This window comes from Mobula birostris, chromosome 5 (genome assembly GCF_030028105.1).
Source record: "Mobula birostris isolate sMobBir1 chromosome 5, sMobBir1.hap1, whole genome shotgun sequence".
In the NCBI taxonomy this organism is placed as follows: Eukaryota; Metazoa; Chordata; class Chondrichthyes; order Myliobatiformes; family Myliobatidae; genus Mobula; species Mobula birostris.
In genome coordinates this window covers 96950131-96966775 of record NC_092374.1, presented here as the reverse complement: position 1 = coordinate 96966775, position 16645 = coordinate 96950131, and the positions used below count along the sequence as shown (strand labels likewise).

At 45.2% G+C, this 16645-nt stretch overlaps 1 protein-coding gene across 3 annotated transcripts in view; it reads right to left on the bottom strand.

Annotated features, from left to right (window-relative positions):
• The window catches only part of rnf167 (ring finger protein 167), a 233988-nt gene that overhangs the window by 175009 nt on the left and 42334 nt on the right, over positions 1-16645 (bottom strand). For 2 of the 3 annotated variants that reach the window (XM_072258504.1, XM_072258506.1), the window contains exon 1: positions 10703-10811. The exons of the other annotated variant lie outside the window; for it this stretch is intronic. The gene's annotated coding sequence lies outside the window, so the exon portion shown is untranslated. Of the gene's footprint in view, positions 1-10702; positions 10812-16645 lie in introns of those variants that run through there. 3 annotated transcript variants of the gene reach the window in all.

The following is a 16645-nucleotide window of genomic DNA, read 5'->3' as shown; positions in this document are numbered from 1 at the left end:
AAATGAAAAGCATCGTCCTGAGAGCAGGTGTGGCGAAGATGGAGGAACTGAGAGAAGGGGGTGGCATTTTTACAAGTGACAGGGTGGAAAGAGATAAAGTCCAGGTAGTTGTGAAAATCAATGGGTTTGTAAAAAATATCAGTAGATAAACTGTCTCCAGAGATAGTGACAGAGAGACCGAGAAAGAGGAGGGAGATGTTGAAAATGGACCATGTAAATTTGAGGGCAGGGTGGAAGTTGAATGCAAAGTTGCTGAAGTTGATGAGCTAACCATGGGTGCAGAAAGCAGCCCCAATGCAGTTGTCGATGCAGCATAGGAAAAGTTGAGGGGTGATACCTGTGTTAAGCTTGGAACATATGATGCAACATATTGATGTAGCTGTAAAGAAAGCAAGAAATCAGCTATATTTCATTAGGAGTTTGAGGATAGTGGGTAGTGTAGAAGGTAACTTACATCGGGACACTGATAGAATGTAAAGCTAGGCTGAGAAGTGGCAGATAGAGTACAACCCAGAAAAACTGTGAAGTGATTCACTTTGGAAGGTCAAATATGAAGGCAGAATACAACATTAATGACAAGATTCTTAGCAGTGTAGAGGACCACATCTATAAATCCCTCAAAGTTGCCGTGCAAGTTGATAGCGTTGTTAAGAAGGCTTATGATGTGTTGGCCTTCATTAGTTGGGAGACTGAGTTCAAGAGCCGTGAGTATACAGTCACTCTACAAAGCTCTTGGAGTATTGTATTCAGTTCTGCTTACCACATTATAAGAAGGATGTCGAAGCTTTAGAGAGGGTGCAGAGGAGATTAACCAGGATTCTACTTGGATTGGAGAGCATGCCTAATGAGGACAGGCTGAGGGCTTTTCTCTTTGGAGAGAAGGATGAGAGATGACTTGATAGGGGTGTATATGATGTTAAGAGGCATAGATAGCCTGAAACTTTTTTCCCCCTAAGGTAGAAATGGCTAATACAAGGGAGCACGATTTTAAGGTGATTGGAGGAAAGTATAGGAGAGGATTTCATAGACAGCTTTTTTGTAACTGCCAAGGGTGGTGGTAGAGGCAGATACATCAGGGACATTTAAGAATTTCTCAGAAAGGTACATGGATGACAGAAAAATGAAGGGGTACATGGGAGGGAAGGGTGAGATTGGTCTTGGAGTAGGTTAAAAGGTTGGGCTGAAGGGTCTGTACTGTGCTGCAGTTCAGATTCAACCCATCACTCTAATACAGGTCACCCCTGTCCTCCGAAAAGATCCTTATCGTCCAAGAAAATGAATCTCTCCTTCTTGCACTTTCTCCAGCCAGACATTTATCTATCCCTACTTTCACTAACACAGTAAAATAGAGGCTAGCACGGCACTATTACAGCTCAGGGCATTTCCGAGTTCAGGGTTCAATTCTGGTGTCACCTATGAGGAATTTGTACGTTCTCCTCATATCCTTGTGGGTTTCCTCCAGATGCTCCAGTTTCCTCTCTCAGTTCAAAGGCGTACTGATTAGTAGGTTAATTGGTCATTGTTAATTATCCTGTGATTAGGCTAGTGTTAAACAGGTAGGTTGTTGGGCAGTGTGACTTGTTGGACTCTCTCGCCCTGAATCTCTAAATAAATAAAATGCACTGGGAATAATCCAAAGATTACAACAAAGCTCCTGCTTTGTAACCTTCCGAACAAATTCACCCTCAGGACTTCAGCTCTTTGCCTACTTGTGGTTTAATAGGTTAGATCACTGGTTAGGTGGGTAATGGAAACAGAGCCTCAGGGATTACTAGTTGAGCTCAGGTGGATAAACACCAACATACTGCTTCTTTAAATAGCTTGAGGCATAATGCAATTAGAGTGCATGTGGGCTAGCTTGAGGTTTAGTCAAACAATGATGAGAGTCAGATGTTAAATGATCATATGTGATAACAGCACAATTTCTAGTCAGATACTCTGCAATGGGGTGCATGGGGTGTCCAAGGAGGGGTAGCACCTCTGGTTAAAGGGTTTGTCGTGTTCATTCCAGGGCAGCTCACTCACCTCAGGTCTCCACTACTCAGCTCTCACCTAGGGCTCCAAGTAGCTGTTTGCATATGACAGCAGCCACATCCTGATATACTGCTTCAACAGGTGGCCTAAACCAGGTGAAGGAAACCGAAGCCCTCTTACCCTGGTGAGATAAAGGCATGCCCGTCCTGGTACGTAAAGTCAGCTCTGGCAGACTGGACAGTTGAAATCGGCCAGGAAGGTGGTACTGCAACAGTCCACGGACAGCAAAGGGCATGACAAGGCAAAGAAGACGCCACGATCATCCCCTGCAACCAAGGAAGACACCAGTTTGTGAAGCTTGCTCGTACCACTGGACCTGGATTTCTGAGCTCAAGAGAGTGGAACTGCTCCAGTGCAATGACTTTTCCACTTTAAAAACTCTCCCACACAGTTTTCCTGTCATCGTCAGACACGACAGACAACCACCACCATTTTGCGTTACTGCTATCCAGACTTACTACTACGTCGACTCAGGCCTGGGGGCTGGCATCGGGCACGATGACGGACTCTCCACTTCTCCCTCTCCCTCATCAGTGTGTTCAGTTCATCTACATTAGCCATGCCGCTGCCTTCTAGGAGCGTGTTGCATCCTCCCATGCTTGGGCTCCCATATGATGACTAGGATGGCAGGTAGCTCAGGGTGGCATAGACAGTGCCCCACTAGTTGTAGTCTTCTCGCCTCGATTTTAGTGGTGAGCATTGGTAGGTTGTCATAGAGCTCGACGTTCGTCATGTGCTGTTTTGCCAACTCACGTCAAGAGCCATCCGGAGCATCCGTGTATAGCAACCATCTAGAGACTTTCGCACCGTCTCGGTGAGTGTCCACGTCTCGCATCCGTACGCAAGAATGGACTCTATTACTGCTATGGAGATCCTCTTTTTAAGCCCTGTGGTCAGGTTCGACTTAAGACTTCCTTCATGTCGTTCATAGCCCTCCACGCCAGCACCTTCCTTATCTTTATGTCCTTCTCCAAACTCATCATTTTTGAACCAAGGTACTTGAAGTCAAAAACTTCCTCGCAGTAAAACTGCTGTCACACAGGTGCGAGTGCACATCTGGCCAAAGCAGAATCACTTTTTACCACTTCAGAACCATTCCAGCAAGCATCACTTTTATTACTATTTATTATTTATGGCGCAACTGTAACAAAAAACAATTTCCCCCGGGATCAATAAACTATGACTATGACTATCAGATGGCACATAAAACCAGCAAGGTTCAGTATCCAGTCAGGGAAGACATTGATTGCAATGTGTTGCAAGTACTTTTCAATTAAACTCGCTCAGACAATTAGAGATCCATGGCAGGACTGGAAAAGGCTGCAGAGGGTTGCAAACTCAGCCAGCTCCATCATAAGCACTGGCCTTCCCCAGCATCAAGGACATCTTCAAAAGGTAATGCCTCAGAAAGGCGGCATCCAACATTAAGAACCTCCCATCGCCCAGGACATGCCCTCTTCTCATCACTACCATCATGGAAGTGGTACAGGAGTGTGAAGACACACACTCAAGTGTTTCAGGAACACCTTCTTCCCCTCCATCATCAAATTTCTGAACAGACAAAGAATGTACCCGACTTACTGCTCGTTATGCTGCTGGTGTTCAGGGCAGCAATGAAGGTCCTTCATCTCCATCTGTGTAGAAGGATTCTTCATTACTGTTTCTGCAACAACTTTAGTTAACCAGTCAGGATTGTTAGCCCTGAGCTGAAACCCTGAACCTGAAGGACCAATGGACTACCCTTTAGTATGGGCTCGACACATTGACCTGTTTGGCATGGGTGACCCTATCAAGAGCCAAAGCACAAGACCTGACTCCAGCCAACATAGCTCTCCGGGTCACTGAGGCACGCAAACCTCTAAACCACGGAAAGGTTGTGGTCCTCTTGTACCCTACCTCACTATTTTCTTGTTGCAGTATTGCTGCCACAAAACAACAAATTTCACAACATATGCCAGTAATATTAAACCTGACTCAGATTTTAATTCTGAAATACTCTGTCAATGCTCCAGTGCTGCATTGGCCCTTGTTCACCCATCCAGATTGATCTATAAATTCGTGGAACTTCATTTAACTCCCCAAGTGAGGCAGAGGCAGAAAAAGTATGGACAGTACCGATCTCCACAACTATGCACAGCAGATGAGAAGAATGCCTGCAGGCCTGGACCAGGAGATCACTGAGCTGTCTCCTGATGAAATACTGAGGATATGTTTACACCACACTTTGTGCAAGGCATGAACTGAAATATTATCCAAAGTAATGGTGTGCCATGCCTCTGCCATGAAGAATGCACATAAGATTATGGTCACTGACATGCTGCACAAGTTGTAGTTCACCTCCCTGTAAGATATCACAAGGGAAAAAAAATAGCAGGGATCGGCCTTTCAAACCTGCCCTGCCATTCATTATGGCTGACCCACCTTAATATAATGTAAAAAAAAAATGTAAAAAATGTAAATGCCCATGTAAAAAAAATTATGTAAAGCAAAGATGCTTTCAAAAATAATAAATATCAAACAATTTACTATAAAAAGCAATAAACAGTAAAAAACTAAATCAAATCAATATTTGGCATGACACCATTTGTCTATAAAATGCATCAATTCTCCATTGTGCAGTTTTATAAGAAAATCGACTGGTAGATTGTTAAAAGTATCTTGAAGAACTTGCCACAGTTCTTCTGCAGACTTTGACAGTCTCCTTTCAAACAGACATAGTGTGCTAGATGCTATTGGTAAGGTGTGAGATCACAGGAATGGCACATACCAGGCTGCAACAGAAGGCGAGGGATTGGTGTGGCCCTAATGATTATATCTTAGCTGACCATAGGTGAGATATCACATGTTTGGGAGACAACAAAAGTCATCCCTTTATTTAAGGCCAGCAGGGATAGGTCAATTAATCTAATGTCAGTGGTAAGGAAAATTATTGGAAAAAAATAGTGAGGGAAAGTTTAATCAACACTTGGAAAATCACGAGTTCATCAGAGATCGGCTCTAATTCTGAAGGAGGAGCTTGGTCCAAAACTTTCATTTCCATAGATGCTGCCTGACTTACTGAATCCCTCCAGCATTTTGTGTGTGTTGCTCTGGATTTCCAACAGCTACAGAATCCCTTGTGTTTAGCTCTAATTTGTTAGTGGGAGATCCTGTCTGACTAATTTAATTGAATAGTTTGAAGAGATAACTGAATACAAGTCGAGTTTACTGTCATGTACACAGGTACGGTAAAGTACCAGTATAATGGAAAACATGCTCACAGCACGAGGAGATAGTTTACATGGACTTCAGTACGGCCTTTAACAAGGCTGCATATCGAAAACTGATCCAAAAGGTTACAGTCCATGGGAACAAAACAAGTTGGCAAAATGTATCCAATACTGGCCTAGTAATAGGAAAATAAGGGTGATAGCGGGGGTGGGGGCGCCACTGTGATTAGAAGCCAGCAACTAGCAGTGTACCATTGACGTCAATACCAGGACTCTTGCTGTTTGGCACGTACTTTAACACATTAGATGCAAGATGTACAGTACTTTGCAAAATAATCCGAATCAGGTTGAATATCACCGGCAGATGCTGTGAAATTTGTCAACTTTCCAGCAGTACAATGCAATACATAATAATACAAAAAAAAACTGGTTTCCTGAAAGAAAAATCCTGCCTGACTAACCTACTGCAATTTTTTGAGGAAATTGCAAGCAGGGCCGACACAGGAGATACAGTGGATGTGGTGTATTTGGATATTCAGAAGGCTTTTGACAAGGTGCCGCACATGACGCTGCTTAGCAAGATAAACATAGAACACAGAATAGTACAGGCCCTTCAGCCCACATTGCTGTGCCAACCCTCAAACCATGCCTCCCATATTCCCCACCTTAAATTCCTCCATATACCTGTCAAGTAATCTCTTAAATTTCACTAGTGTATCTGCCTCCACCACTGACTCAGGCAGGGTATTCCACGCACCAACCACTCTGAGTAAAAAACCTTCCTCTAATATCCCCCTTGAACCTTCCACCCCTTACCTTAAAGCCATGTCCCCTTGTATTGAACAGTGGTGCCCTGGGGAAGAGGCACTGGCTATCCACTCTATCTATTCTTCTTAATATCTTATACACCTCTATCATGTCTCCTCTCATCCGCCTTCTCTCCAAACAGTAAAGCCCTAGCTCCCTTAATCTCTGATCATAATCCATACTCTCTAAACCAGGCAGCATTCTGGTAAATCTCCTCTGTACCCTTTCCAATGCTTCCACATCCTTCCTATAGTGAAGCGACCAGAACTGGACACAGTACTCCAAGTGTGGCCTAACCAGAGTTTTATAGAGCTGCATCATTACCTCGCGACATTTAAACTCTATCCCTCGACTTATGAAAGCCAACACCCCATAAGCTTTCTTAACTACCCTATCTACCTGTAAGGCAACTTTCAGGGATCTGTGGACATGTACCCCCAGATCACTCTGCTCCTCCACACTACCAAGTATCCTACCATTTACTTTGTACTCTCCATGGATTGTCACCTTGTCGTGGTGGAGAAGCTTGTATAGTCCTGTGATCCCGAGAGCAATGCCGTCTGGAGCTATGCTCCTGGTAGGGTCACCCATGGCGGTAAGGTCAAGGGTGAGGTCCCTGACAAAGAACAATCCAACCAAGACCTCAACGGTGGAACAGGTGGACGAAGTTACTTCGAACTCAACGGCTCTGAAGGCGGATGAAGGCTGCAACAAATCCATCAGCAATCGTTGTGGTTTCCATGCCACTGGAATCAGCTACAGGTTTCTCCCGCCATCTGAAGGTAGAGTGTTCCTATGAAACGGTTCATAAGCCGAAATGTCGTAAAGCGAAGAAGCAATTACCATTTATTTATATGGGAAAATTTTGTGAATGTTCGCAGACCCAAAAATAACCTACCAAATCATGCCAAACAACACATAAAACCTAAAATAACAGTAACACATAGTAAAAGCAGGAATGATATGATAAATACACAGCCTATATAAAGTAGAAATACTTTTCCACAATCATTACTGCACTGCTCTCCGCAGCGAAAATCGCACGCAAGCACCGTCGGCAGAAAATCTCACGCAAGCGCCATCGGCAGAAACGCGCAGAAGCGCTCTCCAGTAACCTAAAAAAATCTACCAAATAACACGTAAAAATACACAGCCGATATAAAGTAGAAATAATGTATGTACAGTGTAGTATCACTTATGGGAATCGGGAAGACAGCTTGCCGAACACACTGATGATGGTGTGTTAGACTTGTCGGAGTTTGGGTAGTGCAGTGGCCCCCACCCTCCGGGCCGCTGAACGATACATTGCCGTGAAGAACGCAGGGGGTCCAGCGGTAGCCGGGAGGTACACAGCACATCTTTAAGAAAAAAACCGAAACAAACATGCTAATTAATTAGGTGCCGCCCATAATTGTCGGCCCAGATCAGTGCTGATTTCCGATTGCGTCGTCTCTGATCTGGGCCGACAATTATGGGCGGCACCTAATGAATTAGCATGTTTATTTCGGCTTTTTTCTTAAAGATGTGCTGTGTGCCTCCCGGCTACCTTTGCATTCTCCACGAATCGGTACCTGTCCGTGGCCTGGGGGTTGGGGTGGTGGGACACTGGGGGGTCATCTCATCATCTGTTTCCATTAGAGCAGGCAGCTCATCTTCTTCTATCTCTGCCCGCCTCGATGTCGAGGGTTGAGGTTCGCTGTCTGCTGTGGCTGATGTGGAAGGCTTGCTTGACTGCTGAGCCTCGCGCATTTTTCTATCACACAGTTCTTTAATAAGGACTCAAACCATCCTGCAAAAATCCCCTAAACCAAAGTACCCTTTCAAAATTAAAGTCATACTTTATCATTACTCATTGTTTCCATTGTTATCCTTTTTTCTTCCAATTGCATCAGCTCTTCATCTATCAGTTCTTGGTCATGGGATGCCAAAACCTCTTCAACATCACGTTCGTCAGCTTCCACAAGCCAAACTCACGTTGTCCTTACTTCGTTCACCACGATCAAAACGCTTAATTATGTCTAGTTTTACCATAAGTGTAACACCCCTACGAGCTCTTTCAGGCTTTTCCGATACCATAGAACTCATCTTGCAAACGGCTGCTCACAGGCACGTGTTTAAGCAAAGCAGTTCTGAATCCGGGGGAGAGCTGCTGCTCGGGCGCGCGCTGTCTTTTATCGCGCACTGATTTTTTCGCACGCTGATTTTTTATCACGCGCTGAATTTTTTTCATAACAGTGAAAACACCTTCTGAAAGCGAAAACAGAGTACTAATGTAGGTCTTTCGTAACAGTGAGGTTTCGTAAAGCGAACGTTCGAAAAGCAGGGGACACCTGGTACATACTGTAATTGCATTGTACTGCCGTCACAAAGATAACAAAGTTCACAACATGTGCCATTAATATTAAACCTGATTCTGATTTTGAGTTCCCCCAATGGCAGGGAAGGTCACAGAGGGGGGGGATAATAAACTTCACACAAGGCTGTGCTTACATCATTTGATTCAACAACTCAGGAACATAAGATAGAGAAAGCTACAGAAGGACAAGTGTAAACCTCTGGGCTCCTCCACAAAGGTAAACAACTTCGCTCCACTGGGCTAGCAAACCTTTACTGTATGAACATCTCTGCCACACCGACCATCTTCATCCTTTGTCACTTTAACCCTCCCGTTTCCATTTCTCTCCAAAGTCACCCCAACCACAATCTATTCCAGCTGCTACCATCTGGGAAATGGTACCACAGCATAAAAGCCAGGACCACCAGGGCATCAGACTGATTAACTCACGCTGATTTGAGTGTACTCTATATTGCATTGACTGTTCTATATTATAAATAAATTTATTTTAAATTATTATAAATTACTGTGATTGCACATTGCACACTTAGACGGGGACGTAACATAAAGATTTTTACTCCTCGTGTATGTGAAGGATGTAAGAAATAAAGTCAATTCAATTCAAGTGAACAGTGCACCCCTCTAATCCATCTCCCCACAACCATCTCTTCCCCAAGCTCCTTTCTGTCATCCAGCCGTGACTCTGCTCCACAAGCACTTCACCCATCCACTCATCTCCAACTTGACCTGAGCCCCACAGGCACCAACCCCCCACAAGCAGGACCAGCCTCACTGTGCCCTCCCTTCCTTCCCCACTCCTCCTTGCCACACATCATCCACCTTTAACATGCCCCCACTTCACTCTGCCTCCTCTCAGACTCATGCCCACACCTACGAACCCTGCCCCATCCACACCCCCATTTCTTCGCTCCACTTCTCACATCCCCATCCTCACCCTATCCCCCCTCACTGCAAAGCAGCCACCCACCTCCTGAATGGCCTCCCCCCCCCAAGTCATTCCCACCCCCAATACTGTCTCCCAAGTGATCACTCTTCCTCACCCGATCAGCTTCCAATCACCCCCGCCCCCCTCGCGCAACCTCTCTTCCACCACGCCATTCCTTCCCACCCCAACTTCTCTCTCCTCCCCATCCTGTTCAGACTCTATCCCATGACTCCTTCACTTCACCAAATCACCCCTCCCACTAACCGATCACACCCTCCCACCCCATGCCACTTTCTCTCCCCCACCCCAACTTCTCCCTCCTCACTTCTGCCCGACCTCCCCATCCTGTGAACCCTCAGCCCTGCCCGATCTCCCCCATCCGTGACTTAACTCTCTCCCCAACTGCATCGTAAATCTCCACCGTCCCATTGCTGCACAATAACGCCCCCTCCTCTGTCTGTATCTTGTTTTACGGCGGTTGGCATCCAGCTTAATGGTGCATTACCGCCACTCTCTGCTCCGGAATGTACACTAGACATACATTCTAAATCCCTTCACCCAATCTCTCCCTCTCTCTCACACACACACACCTACACTTCACCCTCCCATCTTTGACCATCCTAGTATCCTATTCCTGTTTATTCGTCATATTCTATAAAAAAAACCCTTGTACCCCTTAAAAACGCTAAAAATACCCAGACTTGTGCTCTCTCACCCATGCCCAGCAACCCTTTTAATGTGAATTCCTGCATCCCCAACTCCCTTAATTTATTTCTCATCATCTCTCTCTGTATCCCGTACTTCCTGCAACACAAAACTACATGTTCTACTGACTCCTCTTCCTGACATTCCTCACACAATCCTGTCTGGTGTTTCCCTATCATTTTCAATGTTTTGTTTAATGCACAATACCCCAGCCTTAACCTAGTCCACACAATTTCCTCTCTTCTGTTTCCATTACCTACCCTAGTAACTGCAACACTCTTTTGTATTTGATATAAATGCCTCCCTTTCCCATCTTTCTTGCCACATTCGGTTGACTTTTTCCCAGATTACCCACTTAACCTCTGCTTTACTGATACTAATGTGCATTTCCACATTTTCTTTCTTTAACGCCCTCTTTGCCAACTCATCCACCCTCTCATTCCCCTTCACCCCTACATGTGCTGGAACCCATAGAAATTTTACCTGACCTTCCTGATTTGCAATCCTTGTAACTAACTGAAGGACTTCATAAAGTACATCTTGCCGACTGTTTGTGTGAAAAAACGCCCCCTCCTCTCCGGCCAATGAACATCTTAGCTGCCCCTGTTCACCAGTTCTCAGACCCCCCCCACCTTGTCTGAGGCAACAGGCGGGAGCTGGACTCACCGAGAAGCACCAGCTCGGACTCGGGCTCTCCGACTAGGCCTGCCCCCGGTCACTGGCGTATCTGCCGAACTCCATAGTGCAGGAAAATGGCGACTCCTGCTTGCCCCGCCCCTTGTCGGTCAACAACAGTATCCCGCCCACTGTCCGTCACCCACGGAGCTCCGCCCCTGTCTGTCATCCAAGGTGCCCCGCCCACTGTCCGTCACCGACGTAGACCCGCCCTTATATAGGCGTCAATACCGTCCCCGAACGAAATTAACCACCCCTCCTCTTCTGTCAACGTATGCGGCGGATTTCCTGTCTGTCACATCCGCGCCCCGCCCACTCTATACGCTATTGGTCGACCAACATCGTCTGTCATAAACTAAGCTCCACCCCAGTGCCACCCCATTCACGCAATCCGCCTGGCTCCTGCCATTCTTGTGTCGTTCGTATGTTCTCCCTGTGAGACGTATCGGGAACATGTGCATTTGATAAACAAAAGAGAATCTGCAGATACTGCAAATCCAAGCAACACACACAAAATGCTGGAGGAACTCAGCATTGGTTCTTAAAAGCTTCCCAATCCTCTGACATCTCACTATCTTTTTCTCTATTATATACCCTGGCTTTGGCTTTTACATTGGCTTTCGTTTCTCTTGTCAGCCATGTTGTGTCATTTGCCCTTACAATACTTCATCTTCTTTAGGATCTATATATATCAAGCGCCTTCCAGAAATTGCAGCCATTGCTGCTCCACTGCCATCCCTGCCAGTGTTCTTTTCCAGTCAATTCTGAACACATACTCTGTTGTGCCTCTGTAATTCCCTTTACTCCACTGTAATATTGATACATTTGACTTCAGCTTCTCTTATTCAAATTTCAGGGTAAATTCAAACATATTATGATTTCTCTCCCCCAAGGGTTCTCTTACCTTAAGCTTGCTAATCAATTCTGGTTCTTTGCACAACACCTATTCCAGAATAGTGGGCTCAACCGTGAGCGACTCTAAAAAGCGTAGGCATTCTAGAAATTCTCCTTCTTGGTTTCCAGCATCAACCTGATTTTCCCAATCTACCTGCATATTGAAATCCCTCATGACTATTGTAACATTGCCCTTTTGACATGCATTTTCTATCTCCCATTGTGTTTGTAGATCACATCTTTACTACTGTTTGGGGATAGGTATACACTATAACACCCCTCAGGGTCTTTTTATCCTTGCGGTTCCTTAGCTCTACCCACAATAATTCAACACCTGACTCTGTATCACTTCTTCCTAATGATTTAACTTCATTTTTTTTAATCAACAGAGCCATGCTGCCCCCCCCTTTGCCTACCTGCCTGTCCTTTCAATGCAATGTGTATCCTTAAGCGCTCAGCTATAATCTTCTTTCAGCCATGATTTGCGATGCCTACAACATCATACATGTTAATCTATAACTGTGCTTAAGTTCATCTACCTTATTCCGTATACTGCTCACATTCAATCATAACACCTTCCGACCTCTAATCACATTTTTCAATTTTGTCCACCTTCCTGTTGACTGCAATTTTGCCCCATCAACTTACTAGCAGTCTCACTACACATTGCCTCTGTTTGTAAACCAACTATCTTATCTCCAGTTCCTATCCCCCTGGCAAATTAGTTTAAACCCTCCTGAACAGCTCTAGCAAACCTGCCCAGAAGGATATTGGTCCCTGCCCCCCCCCCGGGTTCAGCTGTAACCCATCCCTTTTGTATAAGTCGTACCTCCCCCCCGAAGAGATCCAAAAGATCCATAAATCTAAACCCTGACCCCTGCACCAGTTCCTCAGCCACAAATTCAAAAAGAGAAAAAAATAAAGTAACAATAAATGTATACAATAAATATCAAAAACATGAGTTGTAAAGTCTTTGCAAGTGAGTCCATTGGTTGTGGAACCAGTTCAGTATTGAGGTGTGTGAAATTGAGTGAAGCTATCCCCACTGGTTTAAGAGCCTGATGGTTGAGGGGGAATAACTGTTTGTGAGTCCTGGGGCTTCTGTGCCTCCTTCCCGATGGCAGCAGCAAGAAGAGAGCATGGCCTGGATGGTGGGGGTCCTTCATGATGGATGCTGCTTCCCTGTGACAGCATGCCTTGTAGATATTTTCAGTGGCAGTCGTGGCATATTCATTCAGTACCAGCAGGCAGAATGGCAAATTCATTTCTTCATACTCATTGTCTTGGGTGTGTGCATTGTCAGTAATGCTAGCAATTAATCATCATCATCATTATGTTTTGTGTTGTATGATGTGGGCGATCATGGCAACCATGATTGTTCTTGGCAATTTTTTTCTGCAGAAGTAGTTTGCCATTGTCTTCTTCTGGTCAGTGTCTTCACAAGATGGGTGACCCCAGCCATTTTCAATACTCTTCAGAGATTGTCTGCCTGGTGTCAGTGGTCGCACAACCAGGACTTGTGATCTGCACCAGCTGCTCGTACGAGCATCCACCAGCTGCTCCCATGGCTTCACATGACCCTGATCATGGAGGAAGGGGGGCTGATGCCAAACAGGTGCAACACTTTGCCCAGCGGTGACCTGCTGGCTCGCGGAGAGAAGGTGCCTTACATCTCCTTTGGTAGTGACACATCTCTACTCCACTACCCTGTAGCAATTAATACTGATCCTTAATTGAGAGGGTGGGAGTGAGCCTCTGCAGGCCTCATGAGAAAAATGCTCAGAAAGCTACTGGAGAGGGAGTTCCAGAGTCCAGGCTGGTGATGATGTAAGGATGTGGGGTATTTGCATCAGATAATCAATCCTGTTCATCTCTTTTTCTAGGACACATGTCTGGCATTGATAATACAGCCCGAGCTTCGCAGAAACCATGTTTACACTGGGTGCATGTCTGACTCGGTGTGTTAAGTGGCTTGGCCTTGTTCACTGCAGGCATTTACATTACCCACTCCAGCTTTTGAAGTCCACAAACTTGAAGACTCAGCACCTTTGTACCTCTGCAGACATGATGAGTCCACTGTCAGGTTGGAGGGGCTCCACCTCATATTCCGTCTGAGTAGCCTGGTGGCATGAACATCAATTTGCCCAACTTCTGGTAATACTTCCCCCTCCCCTTCCCTCTTTAATTTCCCATTCTGCCCCTCCTCCATTACCCCTTCTCTTCTACTCACCTGCCTATCATCTACCCCTAGTGCCCCTCCTCCTTTCTTTTCTGATTTTCTTCTCCAGCCACCTATCACCTCCCAGCTTCCTATTTTATACACCCTCCCCCACCCACCTGGCTTCACCCGTCACCTTCTAGCCTGTACACCTTCTTCTCCCCCTCCCTCTTATTCTGGCTTCTTCCCTTTCCCCTCCCAGTCCAGTCTTGGCCTGAAACATAGACAGTTTATTCATTTCCTTAGATTACACCTGAGTTCCTGCAGCACTTTGTGTGTATTGCTCTACAGTCAGATTAGATTAGATTGTGAGGACACGCAGTCCTCTTTTATTGTCATTTAGTAATGCATGCATTAAGAAATGATACAATGTTCCTCCAGGATGATATCACAGAAACACAAGACAAACCAAGACTAAAGATAACTGACAAAAAACACATAATTATAACATATAGTTACAACAGTGCAAAGCAATACTGTACTGTAATCTGATGAAGAACAGACTATGTAAAAAAAAGTCTCGATGTCTCTCGAAAGTCCCATCATCTCACACAGATGGTAGAAGGGAGAAACTCTCCCTGCCATGAGCTTCTAGTGCTGCAAACTTGCCGACGCAGCATTCTGGAAGTACTCGAACACAGCCGACTCTTGAGTCCGTCTGAAAACTTCAGCCTCCGACCAGCCCTCCAACACCGAGCACTGAGCACCATCTCTGCTGAGCGTTTCGACCCCGGCCCCGGCAACAGGCAATAGGCAAAGCTGAGGATTTGGGGCCTTCCCCTCCGGAGATTCTCAATCTCACAGTAGCAGCGGCAGCGAAGCGGGCATTTCAGAAGTTTCTCCAGATGTTCCTCTGTGCCTCTCACGTCAGTCTCCATCAAATTAGGATTGTGCATGGTCCCTATTTCCAGCATTTGCAGAATCTCTTGTGTTTATGACCTCTGCAACTGGATTTGTGACTCCCTCAACAGGAGATCACAGTCGGTGCGGATTGGTAATAATATCTCCTCCTCACTGACCATCACTCGGGCAAGGATGTGTGCTTAACCCACTGCTCTACTATCTCTCTACACGCATGGCTGTGTGGCTAAGCACAGCTCTAACAGCATCATCACCTGATGACACAAGTACTGTTGGAACAATTTCAGACGGTGACAAGGAGGCATACAGAGCCAGCTGAGTGGTGTCGCAACAACAACTTCGCACTCATGTCAGTAAGACCAAGGGATTGAAGGTGGGCTTCAGCAAGGAGACACTGGGAGAACACACCAGTCCTCATCGGGGGATCAGCAGCTTCAAATTCCTGGGAATCTACCCTGGGTGAAACAGGAGTATTCTGACTGGTTGCTTCGCTGCCTGGTATGGAGTCAGCAATGCACAGGACAGCAAGAGACTACAGAGACTCAGCAAGCTTCATCACCGGCGCTAGCAGTGTCCATCACTAAGGACCCTCACCATCCTCCAGATGCCCTCTTCTCACTACTACCACCAGAGAGGAGGCACAGGAGCCTGAAAACCCACACTGACCATTTTAGGGACATTTTCTTTCCCCCGCCATCAGATTTCTGAACAGTCCATGAACACGACCTCACTATTCCTTTTTGGCAGTGTTTATTTATTTATTATTGTGACTCAAGTTCTTTTTTTATCTGGTGCTGTATTGCTGCCACAAAACAAGAAGTTTCATGTTGATGATAATAACGTTGGATCTGATTCTTCTCTCTTCTCTTCTGTTGTCTATTATTGTCCTGTAGGCTACTTTATCATTGGATACATTTAAACTGGAGGTTGATTGGTTCTTGATTAGTAACAGTATCAAAGTTTATGAGGAGAAGGCAGGAGAATTGGGTTGAGAAGAATAATAAACCAGCCACAGTTGAAAAGCTTCACCCGGTGAGACTCAAAAACCCACAGTTTGATTGTAGACAGCAAAGAAGATCCTCCAATACTCATGGCAAATATTTATCCCAAATTCAAATATTACTGAAAACAGAGTGCTGTCCAGTTACTATACACCTGTGTGAGCTTCCTGTGGTGTCTTCCCACAGTGATTATACCACAAAAAAACTCTTTTAAATCTCCTTGAAAATTTTGGACATTTTTATAGAAATGGCAGAGAAATTCTGAACCTCATGGTGAGCGTATAGTTCATGTGGATTGTTAACTATCTCATTGGGATCTTATTGAAACCTATCGAATATTATTCAAAGTTCAAAGTAAATTTATTATCAAAGTATGTCACCATATACAACCCTGAGAATCATTTTCATGTGGGCATAGTCAGCAAATCTAAAGAATAACAACCATAATAGAATCAATGAAAGAATGTCCAACTTGGGTGTTCAACAAGAGAGCCGAAGACAACAAACTGTGCAAATACAAAAAGGAAGAAATAATTATAATAAATAAGCAATGAATATCGAGAATGTGAGATGAAGAGTCCTTGAAAGTGAGTCCATTGGTTGTGGGAACATTTCAAAGATGGGGCAAGTGAAGTTATCCTCTTTGGTTCAAGAGCCTGATGGTGGAAGGGTAATAACTGTTCTTGAAGCTGGTGGTGTGGGTCCTGATACTCCTGTACCTTCTCCCTGATGGCAGAAGCAAGAAAAGGGTGGTGGGATGGTCAATGATGGATGCTGCTTTCCTATGACAGTGTTTCATGTAGATGTGCTCAATGGCAGGGAGGGTTTTACCCATGATGGGTAAAGTAATGGGCCATATCCACTACTTTTTGTAGAATTTTCCATTCAATGGAACTATTGCTCCCATACCAGGCTGTGATGCAGGCAATCAATATACTCTTCACTATATCTAAAGAAGTT